This window comes from Chenopodium album, chromosome 10 (genome assembly GCF_948465745.1).
Source record: "Chenopodium album chromosome 10, dcCheAlbu1.1, whole genome shotgun sequence".
Classification (NCBI taxonomy): domain Eukaryota; kingdom Viridiplantae; phylum Streptophyta; class Magnoliopsida; order Caryophyllales; family Amaranthaceae; genus Chenopodium; species Chenopodium album.
The window spans coordinates 40,503,237-40,518,904 of record NC_137843.1 but is presented as its reverse complement, the minus strand read 5'-3'; positions in this window follow the sequence as shown (position 1 = coordinate 40,518,904).

Genomic DNA, 15,668 nt, shown 5'->3' with positions numbered 1-15,668 from the left:
CAAAGTTAAATTCCAATGTGAGATAAAAAGAAAAAAAAAGAGCAAAAGAAAAAAATGTTTCAATGATCAAGTGTTCTATGTGAGGGTTACTCAAAAGAAAAGAAAGAAGAAAAAAAAAGTATCAAAATTGAGTTCAAAGTTTGTTTATTCACTCTAATTCTATATCATCATATCTTTATGAGTGAAATTTGTAAGTGTTGGGATTGTGTGATATGTTTGGAGTTATATTCGGTGAACTTTTGTTGGAGTTGAGTATGTTGGAGATGATTTGGTCATTATTTATTTTTGACCTTGGTTTTATTAGGATTTGCTCCCTTAAGCATGGCTTTACTCTCGCATTTTCCCAAATGTTTCCTACCTTACCCTAGCCTTACATTACAAGCTTTAAAGACCTTTCGACCTTTGTGCGTAGAGTTGTGTGAATGTGAAAGTAGTTGTTTATCAATGCAAGTTATGATTTGACATATTCCGAGTCGACTATTAGGTTGAATGCTTGTCTTTTTAAACACTCGAGAGTGTGAGTTTGGGAGGGCATTGTTCATATAAAGGGGTTGGGATGTAGAGCGATCGAGTACATCTTTTACTCGCCACATAAATGAAAGTTGAGTGTGTGAGCACTAGTCTTGAATTCTATATGCTCTTGTGGTTTGCTCTATTTGAAAATTGTTAGGGAGGACGAGTGATTGGATGAGATTGGTTGATGTTGAAGCATGTTTATTAGATTTTCCTTGAATTGTTTGGTCTTGATTTTGACTATTTGGGATGAGGCATGTATTTATTTATTCATTGATGAGATCTTTGCTTAGGGACAAGCAAAGGTTCGGTTTGGGGGAGTTTGATTAGTCTATTTTATATAGTATTTTACCCCTATCCCTTGGTCATAATTAGTAGTGTTTTTGGCTCTTTAGAGCCACTTTTATTACTAATATGTGTTTTCTAGTGTTTTTGTAGTTTTGGTTGAGTTTATAGGGAATTGCACTCTTGGAGCATTTTCCCGGGATTTTATGAAGCGGCTACGAGCATTGGAGGAGCACGACCATCTTTCATAGCCCAAGATCGGTTAGAGTCATCGAACCGGTGATTAAGGGCTCGACTTATGAGAAGATGAGGCATTGGACCGAATGATTAAAGCCCCAAGGAGGATATTTGGTTTTGGCCGAGTTACAAGCCTAAACAAGGAGTCCAAGTAGCCCGAAGGGTCTCCGCCCGATGGCGCACCCGATCGGGCGCGAGAAAAGAAGCTCACGAAGGAAAAAAATGGCAGGCCCGATCGGGCGGTGCCTCGCCCGATCGGGCGCGTGCTAGCATTAGTAGATTTTTAATCGTCGTTTAAGTTTTTTTAGTTTAGGATTCTTGCTTAATATAAATACTTTTCCATTAAGCTAGTTTGGTATCTTTTTTTAGACTCTTTTTTTTACCTTCTCCTTTAGACTTTCTCTCTCTACTTGGATTATTTTCTCTCTCTACAACTTTGTTCTTAATTCAACTCTTTAATTCCGATTACTTTGGTAACGATTTCTTCTTCTTTAATCTCAGCTATTTATTTTATTTCTTCCATCATGACTTGTTTAATTGGTTTGTTTAGTTTATGTTCGATTATGTCTGAGTAGTTTTCTTTCTAGGGTTTATGGGGATCCATAAATAATATGAAGGGGTAATTTATTGTTGTTGATTGTCAAAGCTTGATTAATTTTCTATTGATTGATTTAATGCTCTGTGACTAGATTAGGCCTGATCTTTTATGCATGAGTTTGACAATATTGATTCGAGATTCGAGATATGAGAATTGATGTTTAGGTCTAGTTTCAATAGGTAGGTTGATTTATAAATGGTTAAGTCGAGATTCGAGAGATGAGATTTAATACCGGTAGATTAATTCTGTGATTGTAATACGTAGCGAAAACCCTTTATGATCTGATTAATTGATGCATTGATGATTGATTATTATGTTTTACCCTAGAATATTATTTATTGGTGAACCTATACCCTAGGTATTTTATTCCTTGATTTTCCTCCTACTTTTATTCCTTTCCACTTTTACTCCTAGTAGTTTAGTTCTCCTTTATAATAACAAATTGGTTACTTGATAATCTAGATTATATAGATTTATTAGGAATAAATTGACTTGTTTCCCTGTGGTTCGACCCTTCTTCCCTTTCTACATATTTAGTGGATTTAGGTATTATTTTTGATTTGGTGATTACGACTTTAGCCTATCAACTACCTTAGCATGCTCTATCCTAAAGTCAACCAAAATACTCTCAAACCGTGCAAACCATTGTTCTTAGGAAGAATGATAGCCTAAAGTGCAAGTCCAAGTGGTACTAAGTCCAAAGCACACTAGTACAAAGTTGGGCTTAAGTAACATCCACCGGTAACACTTTTAAAATTTCACAATTGTTTGATTTTTAAGTAACACTTTTGTAACATTGTGGTATTAGGTAATATTTTTTGTAACACTTTAATATTAGGTAACACCCTATAGTAACACTTTGTTATTAGATAACACTTAGTTGTAACACTTTGATATTAGATAGAACTTGGTTGTAAAACTTATTTTGATATAATTTTTTTTTCTTTTAAAAAAAGACCCTCACAGGCTCACAATTCTCTTCCTCCCCTCATATTTCTCAGTTTCTCCATCAAGCTTACACTTTCTCTTGAATTTGCACGTTTGCACCTCAGCACCCCCTTCTCGTTTTCGGTGTTCCACTGTAGCCCCCGTCCACCACAGCGATTGACACCTCCTGGCTTCCATCTTCGGCGGCTTCCACCTAAAGTTTGGGTTCGGGGTTAGTTTCGTTCCCTCTCCCTTCCATTATCAACAAGAATTTGAGTTAGTTAAAGTTAGGGTTTCAACTCCCTCTCTCTAACCTTGTTGACGATTTCTTAATTTGATGTTGAATTTGCCTATTAACGTGTTTAATTTCACTATTTTCATACTGAATTTTGCATGCATCTAAATTGGTCAAACTACATTGATGAATTTGGGATTTTTGTTTTTTCTTATTTTCGATTATTGCTGATTTAATTTACCTTGTAATTTGATCTTTTTTTACCAATCTAACCAATTTAAAGTTTATATATTTCTTTTCTGAATTTAATCCTCATACGTTTGTCAAGAAACGAAGTAATTGTGGGCGAAAGAGGCAATGCCAGTTATAATCAGAGGAATGGTATTTGATATTCAAGCAACTGTATGTCTATTCCTGCTACTACCAAAATCACCACTCCTATGTTTGCTATTTTTTTTTAATATACTAAGCTATAATTATGGTATCGGGCTAATTTTATTTGTTTAAGTTAATTAACATTCTAGCTTTAATTTTGTCAAGCTTTGATGTTGTTAGTTGAACTAAGTGATGGCTGAATATCCACATTGATTTACAGATCGAATTTCTATTCTGGAAAATTAAGAAGAATTTCTGATATAATTTCATTAATTGTGGACTTATGACTTTTTTGCTATCATTGAAAGATGTCAATTCTCTATCTAATATAAATGGACTAATGAGCTTTTTGCAAATAAAATCTTGATGGTTTTTCTGTTAATCCTGGTGATTATATAGTGGATTATTTGTTGATTGGTATTTGTGACTTGGACAATTAACATCATAGAATGAAGTGACCAACATATATATATATTAGGAACCATCTTGTGATGAGGTTTTAACTCCTGGCTATCTTTCATGTATGGATAGATCACATTCAAATTCTATCTAAGATTATATGTGTTGGTGATTGCAGAAATAAGATGGTCGTCCACAAAACTACCACCTCAGATGACAAAAGGTTGCAGAGCACCTTGAAAAGAATAGGTGTGAATGGTATCCCTCAAATCGAGGAAGTGTATATCTTCAAGGATGATCAAGTTATACAGTTTATTAACCATAAAGGTTAGTCGAACTGTTTGATGAAGCATATGTATTAAGAATTTGTTGATATGGTCAACTTATTGGTCTACTGCTTGTTTCTTTTGTTGATATGATTATTTTTTTTCTTTCACAGTTCAAGCATCAATTGCTGCTAATACCTAGGTTGTAAGTAGCACACCCCAAACCAAGAGTATGAACCTTTCTTCCTCTATTTTTAATGTCATATCTTTACTTGTCGAACTTCATCATTTTTTTTATTACATGTAAATATAAGCTTAAGTTACCTGGCTCTCTAACTGATTGAGTTGCTTTTGTCTATCAGAATTGCAAGATATCCTTCCTGGAATCATAAATCAATTGGGTAAGTGTTAAATAGTCCTATTGTTTTCCTGAATATTTCTCTTCTACTAATCTACATAGTTTATATTCTAATACCCTTGCTCTAATATCTTAGCACCTGATAACTTGGACAATTTAAGGAAGCTGGCCGAGCAGTTCCAGAATAGGGCACCTAATGCTAATGCTAATGTCGATGGAACTGGAGCTAATTTTGCTGAGGATGATGATAATGAGGTTCCCGAGCTTGTAGCTGGTGAGACCTTTGAAGCAAATGTAGAGGAAGAGCAGAAGTATTGATCTTTAGATGATTTTGTGTCTCATTTTATCACGCTGTAAGGGGATAGAATTTTACATTTCAGGAGAGAGCTATGGAGGTATTCCTTAAAATATGTGTTTTATACTGGATTAGTTATTTATTTGTTTTTCCAAAATATCTTGTGTGTGCTTTTTATTTTTAATTTGTATAAATATGGATGACAAATTCCTGCAATGTTTACATAGCTTTTAACTAATAAGGCATTACATATATTTCTTGGTTTGTTATTCTAAATTTCAAATTTTACTTGGGTATTCTCTAAAAGTTTTCATATAAAAGTTTTGTAGTCCGATTCTAGGTTTCTATCTTTGTTGCTCTATCAGATTTCATGTATTTTAGTGTATATGTCATTGTTCGTTTCTGGAGAGTGTGCTATTATAACTGTGATATTGATGCATAGAAGTTTGGCATGTTTTCCTTTCAAAAAAAAGAAGTTTGCTATGTTTATCTATTGTTGTTTAAAAGCCAGGCCACCGACTGATGTATGATTGTAGGAGTTCCTTTTTTTTCCAAGGTTCCGTAACAAAAGCTACAATTTCTCCTGTTCCATATTGCTGGGCCACCGACTCACAGTTCATGCCATTAATGTGTAATCAACTCTCACAGTTCAATTCATAAAAAAAAAGTTTTATGATCGAGGAAAGTAGAAAAGAGCATTTAGTTTAACTAATTAAAACAAAGATGACTCCATACTTAAATTACCCCACACCCCCTCTCTATGAATATAGAGAACATCACTTGTTTGTTGTATATTTGTTAATGACAGGTAAGTACTTCTAGAAATTGTGAATTTTATAGTCTCATTATAGTTCCATGCTTGTCCTGGTGTGATAGATTTTTTACCTTATAACTCCAAATTGATGTATAGTGGCTGCATACATATCCTGAATTGTACTTATTCTTTATATAGCTCTCGTTTTTCTTTCAAACCTAAACTATTTCCCATTGTCTCTTAGTTTTTATTTATTTATTTATTTTTTTTTTATTTTTTATTTTGGTCTAGGATTTGGCCGGATGGACTATGGAAGTATGGACTAGTGCGAATGTTTGATACGGTGAGTAAAAGAAATTGATTATATTATGGAAATGTATCCTTAGATGCAGGAAAGCAGTTTTACATGTCATATACTCCTCTTAATGTTATAGCTGCAGTGCCAGGGGCTATCATCTAGCAAATTTTATTTATAGGATCAGTTTACAACTTTACATACACACATCTTTAAAGGATCGTCCTTTTACGATTTGAGAGGTTAAGGCTTCCTACTTAGTGAGGTTTTGCTGCTGCCTTAGTGCTTCCCTCCTACTGCCAACAGTGATGCCCCTGCTATTTCACGTTTTGCTGTGCTGGGCTGCTGCTTCACATTCTACCTTGCTAGAGCATATGCTGTTGGTTCTACCTTTGGCTCTGCTGGAGCGGCTGCTCTTCTTGTTGTGAATACTTTAATGGTATTTACAAGTTATTTTAGGTATATTATGTATAAATTCAGTTTATTATGTATAGATTCAAGTTATTTTTTTTTAAATGTATATATTTAAGTTTCTAGAGGTTAAAAAAAATGGTGTTTGGATGTTTTTTGTAAGAAACTATGAAGTTATATCAATTCAAATTAATTCAAATTATTGTGTATTTTTTTTGAAACCATCAAATTATTGTGTATCATATATGTTAATTTCACATTGTGATTGTTCATTGTTAGAATAATAATAATGATTGTTTGTTGTATACAATAATAATAATAATAATAATAATAATAATAATAATAATAATAATAGCAATAATAATAATAATAATAATAATAATAATAATAATAATAATTATAATAATGGTACCTATTAATTAACAAGGTGTTACATTAGTGTGCAAAGAATGATACATATTGTCGAATAAAGTTTTACTATATGTAAAAAGATAATTGAAAAATGTTACTAAATAATCAACAAGGTGCTACATTAGTTCGCAAAAGTGGTACATAATGCCGGATAAAGTGTTACTACATAATTAAAAAATGTTATTAAAGATAAATAAGTGTTACATAAGAAATAAAAAGTAATACTTCCAAAATGATATTAATGATATAAAAAGTGTTACATAAAAGGGTTTATAGTAGCACTTTTAAAAGTGTTACCATACATTACCCAAAATGTTACATAAGACCTTAGGTAACATGGGCGGATGTATCACCCACAATAGTGTTACTTATTATCTATAGTAACACTTTTACCACTTTATGTATCAATTTTTGGGTGTTACTTAAGGTTAGTTTTGTACTAGTGGCAAAAGCAAAATTATTAAGAAAGAAAAGCAATGCCTCAAAAACATTTTATTTTTCATTTTCAAAATTTTGGGATTTTTTTTTTTTTTTAAATTCAAAGGAAAAATTTAAAATCAAAACATAAGAAAGCAAAATGCAAAAAGAAATTTAAAAGAAAAGAGATAAAGAAGCAAAAAGAAAAAGTAAAACAAAAAGGAAATAGAAAAAGAGGAAAAAGAAATAAAGAAGAAAGATAGAAAAGCAAAGGAGAAATAGAAAATATCAAGGAAGTAAGCTAACACATATATCCCAATCAACAAAAAAGTGAACATTCGGCTACAACGCCAATGTTCCCAAACACACTTAGGTGGTAAAAAGCAAACATCCTCGAATCGTTCAACTTCTCCTAATCTAAACCTAAACTAAGCATTTAAGAAAAGAAAATAAAGAGAAGAAGAGTAGAAGGATCTCACCGGGCGTCGAAGCTATGGTACATCAAACAAAGAGAAAGAGCACCTTAATGAAGCACCAATAGCCAAAGCATAAGCGACGAAGCAAGGTGAGAAAGAAAATAAACTATATACAAAGAAAAATGTTAGTAACTTCAAAATAAAAGAAAAGAAAGATATAAAAGAGATATATGTATGCAAATAAGGAAAAAGTAATATATGATAGCATCAAGAATAGGGTCAAGTAACGAAATCAGGAAACAGAATCATCAGATAGAAGCAGAGTCAAGAAACAAGACATCAAACAATCATCATCAGGAAGCATAATCATAAAGAAGCAAAGATACACAGCAGACAACAATCAGTGAAACAAACAACAATACCAAGAACAGGACAGAGAAATCATCAGAAGTAAATCATCATCATCATTAGAGAAGCAAGAGAGACACAGTGTCAATACCAAAAGCAAAAGAGACCAAGAGTGAACTATAAAAGCAAGGGGGGAAATGGTGAAGCACACAAACAGCATAAAGCACCCCCAAGCTTGAAATGAACTACCCCCTAAACTCTAAACCTAAAAACACATAGGCAAAAAGAGAACATCATATGAAGCAAATAAGAAAGGGGAGTAGCCATAATAGTCTCACTCCGCATTATGGTAAGGGGTAGAATGAGAACTCCCCTCACCGGTCTCTAAAACATGACACGAGCTAGCCATGGAGCTTTTCCCCTTAACCTCCCCTCCCTCCTAGCACGGTCTATCGCGAAGAAATGAGACCAATCATCCAAAACCGGCTCACCCGATAATACCTACCTACCAAAAGTCTCGGGGTTCGGAAATGGTATGGGGTTCGCGGGATCATAAGTATAATCGCAACCATCGGGCCGCTTATAGTCGTAAGTGGCCGGGGTGGTGCTAACAATAGCACTAGAATGGATATGAGGACCCTCCCAATAGGGGTAACAAGGATTTGGTCCGATGGATGGGTCAAAGGGTTCCCATTGAGGGATAGGTCCTTGTTGGACCGGGAGGTATGGATAGTTCAAGTAAGGTTCAATCTCCCCCCTCCTCATATGGTAGTCATACAATTTATTAGCATGAAAATCATAGCCAAGAGAAGAATCCCGCCCCAAAGGCATGGAAAACAAGACATTAGTGATGGAATCTAACTTGGCATGAATAGTAGATAAATCAAATGTAAAAGAAGAAGTAGAAGGAGGGATAGGAGTACCTCCCCGTTCAACCGGGGGTAAAGCTTGGAAATCCGTCGAGAGAGCATCACTGGAGGCGGTTCTTGCATGATTAGTCTTCTTCCGAAGAGAGGGGTGGATGTTGCATCTTGGATGTCTCCAAGTCAATGAATCTGTTTTCGTCTTATGATTTGTAGCCTCCTTGCTCGGAATCAAGAACCAATCCTTTACTCGGGATACCTTCCATATGAAAATATTATGCTTTTTGGTATGATCAATGAATTTTTTGTTTACATGGGCGTAAACATTGAGGAAATGAGAAGGTGTCCTCTTCCGAGGGTTGACTATCGGAGGGAGCTCGCATAGCAAATCTTTATATGAGTCATTGAGGCAAAGTGCGAGGATAGAGATCATGGCTCCAATTTAGATGCTCCCCGAAAGTGAAACACCATCTCGGATGTCTAGAAATCGATTGATCAAATGTTGAGTGAAATCTACAAGCTCGATCTCATGCGACTCTTGGTCGGCAATCCATAGCCAACAAAGTTCCTCACGGGAAATAGCTCCTAAAGAGTCTTTAGAGCATGGGGCATAGGTGAGAATACGATTAAATTATCTCATTGCCGGATGAACGATTGATGCGGACTTGGAAGTTTGAGGCTCATATTTCCCTTCATCGGAGATACGCCGCCACCACTTGAGTTCATCATACCCATGGTAACTAGTCATTTTACCATTGGCCGGATAGACAAGATGGTCTTCATCGACGGCCCAAGGAAACCGGAAGTAAGAACAAAGTTGTGACTCCGACAACCGATGATCATTGTTGAATAATTGAAAGGTCAAAGTTCTTGAAGAGTCACCACTTGTCTCTCGGACCACCTCTAAGGATGATAGAAACTCATACGTCACCCTCGCATAGGTAGGGGCACCCAAATCCAAGAACTTTAAAGACCGAGGTTCTTGGCAAGGAGGTGGACGTCATCATCAATTCCAAGCAATTTGGTAGTTGCTTGATCATAGAATCTTCTCGACTTAAGCTTCCTCTTGGTAAGTTGCTTGAACCTATCCCAATGCATTTCTTTGGGGAATTCAATGCCATACGTCTCTACCACCTCGGGAGGAGGTGGAACAACATGCCGAGCTTCGCTTGAACTTGATCTAGCACGCTTCTTATGATGGATAGGGGCCATCTACAAAAAGAAAAGAAATTCATGAGCAATTCATTAACAATTATAATTGTTCAAGAATATTCATAAGAAATTGCTCAAGAATCAAGCGCAAATATAATTCAATCAAAAATGAAAAAAGAAATGGTCACACATGAACTATGCCATGAATATAGAAACATAAGTTTGAAGCAACTAGTCATGAATCAAAGGCAAAATTGGACACAAGAGACTAAATCATGAATCATAATGAACAAATTAATCTTAAAACATTGAATTATCAAAGAATTGAAGCTATCATATAAAATACCCATGAGAGAGAAAATGACCAACAATGGAGATTCAAGGATTCAAGCAAGGAATACAAATTCATGATGAAAAAGCTTCAATATAACATCCAATAACATCATTCAACACAAAATACAAGCTAAAAGAACCAACAATGGAGTTCTACCATGAAAGCAAAAACAGGGTTTCAAGCTTCAAAAATGAGGAAGAAGATGACTAGAAAGTGAGAAATTATACCTTAATGAAGCTTTGAATTACTTGAAAATTGCACAATTTGAAGAATATAGAATAATTAGAACACCCAAAGTCAAGTTCCAAGCACCAAAATAAAACCTTCAAAAGTCGAATTTGAGCCCAAAATTTTGAATTCCAATTCGAAAAATTCAGATTTTTTGTTGTTTTTGAAAAGATTTGATTATGGTTTAATGTAATTTGTGAATAAATGAAATTAAAAAGGTGTATTTGTGTGAATTTTAAAGGGTTAGGAAGGGTTTGAAAAGAGAAGAGAGAGTTGTGGAATAAGGGGGAAGTCGGGGAGAGAGAAAATGGAGTGAAAAGGGGGGTTTGTGAGAAGAAGAGCACGAAAGAGGGGGGCTGGTGCGTGCACGTAGCTGGGTGGTGCATGCACACCAGCTACAGCAGGGGGGTTTGCTTGCCTTGAGACGCACCGAAATGCAAGCCAAAGTCTGACCCCTTTGGTGCGCGCGCGCAGGCTGGGTGGTGCGTGCGCACCAGGAGGGTAATGGGGGGCTCAAAATTTTTTCAATTTTCATCAAAATGGGCCAAAATTTCTGACCCCTTTGGTGCGTGCGCGCAATCTATGATGCGTGCACACCAAATAAAGGCTAGGGGGAGAAATTTTTGCCCTTGAACATGCTCTCGTACTTGCGCTCTCATCGGCGCTAACGAGCGCCATGATCGAATGCTTAAAAATCACACAAACATAGTTCAAAAATCACTCGATCATGAATATAAACTCATGAAAATGCAAACACGAGAGCATGTAACCCCAACAAACTTCTTCACCTAAGTTTAACTAAACCTCATGAAACCTTGAATTAACACCAAAATTGTTGGAAATTTTCATCGATCCAATCTCATGGTACCTAAAATCAAGAAAACAAAGAAGAATAAGAAAAGTTCTCAAAGAAAAAAGAAATATAAAGAATTGAAAAATCAAAAGAAAAGGGTTAGAAAATCGGGTTGCTTCCCGGGAAGAGCTTGTTTAACGTCATAGCTCGACGTTCTCCACCTATTAAGGTGGTTGTCGGAGAAGCAATATGTGAATAAGGCCAACAAAAGCACCATAGAAATACTTCTTGAGTTGATGGCCATTGACCTTAAATGGAGATGAAGAATCCATCATTGAAACCTCTACAACGACACTAGGAAAGACATTTTGAACCAAGTAAGGACCGCTCCATCTTAACATGAGCTTTCTGGAAAATAACTTCATTTTTGAATTGTAGAGAAGAACTTTGTCACCAACACAAAACTCTTTCTTCTCAATAAGCTTGTCATGAGTTTCCTTGGAACGAGCTTTGTAAATACTAGCACAATCGTAAGCATCGAGTCGAATCTCCTCTAGCTCATGAAGATCTAACCACCTTTTCTCCCCCGCACTTGCCAAATCAAAGTTTATCTTCTTGATTGCCCACAAAGCACGGTTTTCGAGCTCTACTGAGAGATGGCATGATTTTCCATAGACTAGGCGGTATGGAGTGATACCTATAGGTGTCTTGAAAGCCGTTCTATAAGCCTAAAGAGCATCATCCAACTTGTTCGACCAATCCTTCCTTTTCTTGCAACCGTCTTTTCAAGGATTAACTTGATTTGACGATTGGAAACCTCAACTTGGCCACTTGTTTGAGGATGATATGGAAGGCCAAATCGTTGATGAACTCCATGCTTTCGCAACATCTTTTGAAAGGCATTGTGAATAAAATGAGAACCATTATCGCTTATCACCGCCTTTGGTACACCCAACCTTGGAAAAATGACCTTGAACAACTTCATTACCACATTGTGGTCATTAGTTGGGGAAGCAATGGCCTCAACCCATTTAGACACTTAATCCACTGCCACAAGAATATATTGATTTCCAAAGGACGAGGGAAACGGTCCCATAAAATCAATTCCCCACACATCAAACACTTTCAACTCAAGTATGGGTTGTTAAGGCATCTCATTTCGTTTGGAGATATTCCCAACTCGTTGACAACGATCACATGACTTAACAAAACCCCATGAATCCTTGAAGAGATGTGGCCACCATAAACCACTTTGAAGAATCTTAGTGGGGGTTTTAGAAACACCCATATGGCCACCACTAGGATCCAAGTGGCACATCTTCAAAACACTAGGCACCTCTTCATTTGGAACACAACGCCTAAGTAAGCCATCGACTCCTCGCTTGTAGAAGATGGGATCATCCCACACATAGTGTCTTGCCTCTCTCTTGAGCTTCTTTCGTTGATTCTTAGAAAAGGAAGGTGGAAACTCCCCACATGCAAGAAAGTTCACTAAGTCGGCGAACCATGGGAGCTCCTTTGCCTTAATAGCATATAAGATGTCATTAAGCATTCTATCCTCAATTGGAGAACCATCATCATGAATTTGAGAATCCTCAAGGCGAGAGAGATGGTCCGCCACGACATTTTCCGCTCTACTCTTATCCCTAATCTCAATATCAAAAGTTTGAAGTTCGAGCACCCACTAGATCAACCTAGGCTTGGATTCTTTCTTGACAAAAAGGTACTTGAGAGCCACATGATCCGTGAAGACAATGGTCTTAGAACCCAACAAATAACAACGGAACTTCTCAAAAGCATGAACAATAGCCAAAAACTCCTTTTCCGTTGTGGTGTAGTTTCTTTGAGCACCATTTAGAGTCTTGGACATATAATAGATCACATGTAGCTTCTTTTCCACTCTTTGACCCAAGACACCTCCAATTGCCGAATTGCTTGCATCACACATCAACTCAAAAGGTAAATCCCATCTTGGGGCTTGAACAATAGGAGTAGAGATTAGAGCCTTCTTCAACTAATTGAATGCTTCCAAACACTTATCATCAAATATAAACTCAGCATCCTTTTGAAGAAGATCATTAAGGGGCTTTGCAATGAGCGAGAAATCCTTGATGAATCTTATATAAAACCCGGCATGTCCTAAGAAAGATCTCACTCCTTTCACATTGACCGGAGGTGGAAGCTTCTCAATAACCTCAATTTTTGCTTTGTGCACCTTTATCCCCTTGTGAGAAATCTTATGGCTAAGGACTATACCTTCCTCCACCATGAAGTGACACTTCTCCCAATTTAAAACCAAGTTCACCTTCTCACACCTTGCTAAACATTTCTCAAGGTTTTCAAGACATGCCTCAAATGAAACACCTCCTACGGAGAAATCATCCATGAACACTTCCATCTCCTCCTCTAACATATCTCCAAATATACTCATCATGCATCTCTGAAATGTTGAGGGAGCATTACAAAGGCCAAACGGCATTCTCCTATAAGTAAATGTTCCATAGGGACAAGTGAAGGTTGTTTTCTCTTTATCATCCGGGTGGATAGGGATTTGGAAAAATCCCGAATAACCATCAAGAAAACAACAGAACTTGTGCCTCGTTATTCTCTCAAGTATTTGATCAATGAAAGGAAGAGGGAAGTGATCTTTCTTGGTGGATGTGTTTAGATGTCTATAGTCTATACACATCCTCCATCCCGTGACCGTTCTCGTCGGAATGAGCTCACCTCTCTCATTCTCGACGACGGTCATGCCTCCCATATTTGGGACAACATGAACGAGGAAGACCCACCTAGAACTCAAAATGGGGAATATAATTGTAATACCTCGTATTTTTATACGTATTTTATTTAAAATAAGTATTTTGAGAAGTATTTAATTAAATTGTAATGTTTTATTTAAAGTATTTTAATTATTTATTTTAAAAAGTTTGGAAATATTTTATAAAAGGAAAGTTTATTTAATTAATTATTTTAATTAAGTTGGGGTTTAATTTAGGAAAGTTTTATTTTAAGTAAAGTTTTATTAGGGAAGGGATTAGGAAAATTAAAAGAGGAAAGTTTTGGGAGAAGGGTTTCTAGAGAAGGGGTATAAATATCCCACATATGAGGCAAATCAATTTTGCCCAGAGTGGAGAAAACCCAAGGTAAACTTCTCTCCCTTTTCCCTTTATTTTTCTTTTCTTTTTCTTTCTCCTTTTTCCCCTTCCCCTTTTCTTTTTTTCGGCTGCTCCTCCCACCACCACTGCCGACCACCGGCAGCAAGTGGCTGCCGCCGCCAGCAGCGTTAGCCGCTGAAAGCAGGCGGCCACCGGCGCTGGCAGCCAGCGTGGTGGCTGCCGCTGCCTTCTTCCTCCCCTTTTTCGAATGTAAAAAAAATAATCTATGCTTAAATCTAATTGTTAATTATGAGTTTTGGGATTTGATTTTGATGTTTGATTATAAGTATTATGTTAATTAATTTTAAGATTATGTTTTTAATTAAAAAGCCCCAATTTTTGAAACCTTAGGTTCTTGATTTATAAATTATTGAAGGATTATGATATATAATGGTGTAAACCTTTGATTAAAGTGTTTTAAGACTAAATTACAGCAAATTTTAATTAAAGTATAGTGCTGGAATTTTTGGTAAAGCATTAAAAATCAAGTTTCTTTAAGGAATTTTAATTACCCATTAATTGGGATTAAAGTATGATGTTTTAAATATAATTTCAGCTTATTTTAAATAAATTATGAGGGGTTTTATAATAGTATATATTGGTGGAAATTTGTGTAGAGTGGATTTTGATACTCTTCTATAATTTTAAATTGTAGGAAATTTTGAAGTGAGCGATTTTTATTAATTGTGGCGATATTAAGATCGTATACAAGGTACATTTGCGTACTTAGCATAGTTTTGTTGATATAATAGCATGCTAAATGTGTTTGATTGATTACGAGTAGTATCATGCTAGGTTTGGATTGGAAATTATGATTTGGATGTTATTGGTGATTAGATTATGTAGCATGATTTGTTTGTGATGTATTATTGGATGAAAAATAATAGTTTGGAATATTATTTATGAACCACATATTTATTTATGGCATGTTAGAGAGCATGTTTAATTAAACTAAATGTTTAATTTAGTTTAGAATATTGAAAAAGAATTTTATTATGGTTCATATAATTTTTATTGATGCTTTAAACACGAGGAAGGAGCTATATAAGTGTCTATGTACACGAGTGTAGACACCCATTTGTGTCTCCCTAAAACCAAACCCAGTGATGAATACCTTTTGCGTCGAATTATTATCGAACGAGGTGAAAGTGTGAAAGGTCAGGTGTTGCGGTTAGTTTTTATTAAAAATTCTTTCTTTCTGTTTTCGAAAAACAACTCTATTTTATGAAAATAGCCAATCCAGTTTAGTTTGGTCCACGACAAGGGACCAATAATATTGTAGTTGGATGGGATTTGCAAAGAGCTTTCCAACGATATATTATAAGCCCAATTTCGATGAATAATGAGGAAGTTATGGCCAAAATACTAAATTGGGGCTGGTTTGATCTTTACATGCGGCCCGATGATATAGGGGAGGGCCCAATGTTAATTATTATTTCTAAAGTTATTAGAACTAATTATAGTCTTCTATAATTCTCTAGAAGGTCTTTTAAGTCCTAATAAAATTAGAATTAATAATTATATTTTGATAAGTTTTATTTGGAATAAAATATTATTTTATGAAAATACGATTTCAGTTTTCATACGGACTTTACGAGTC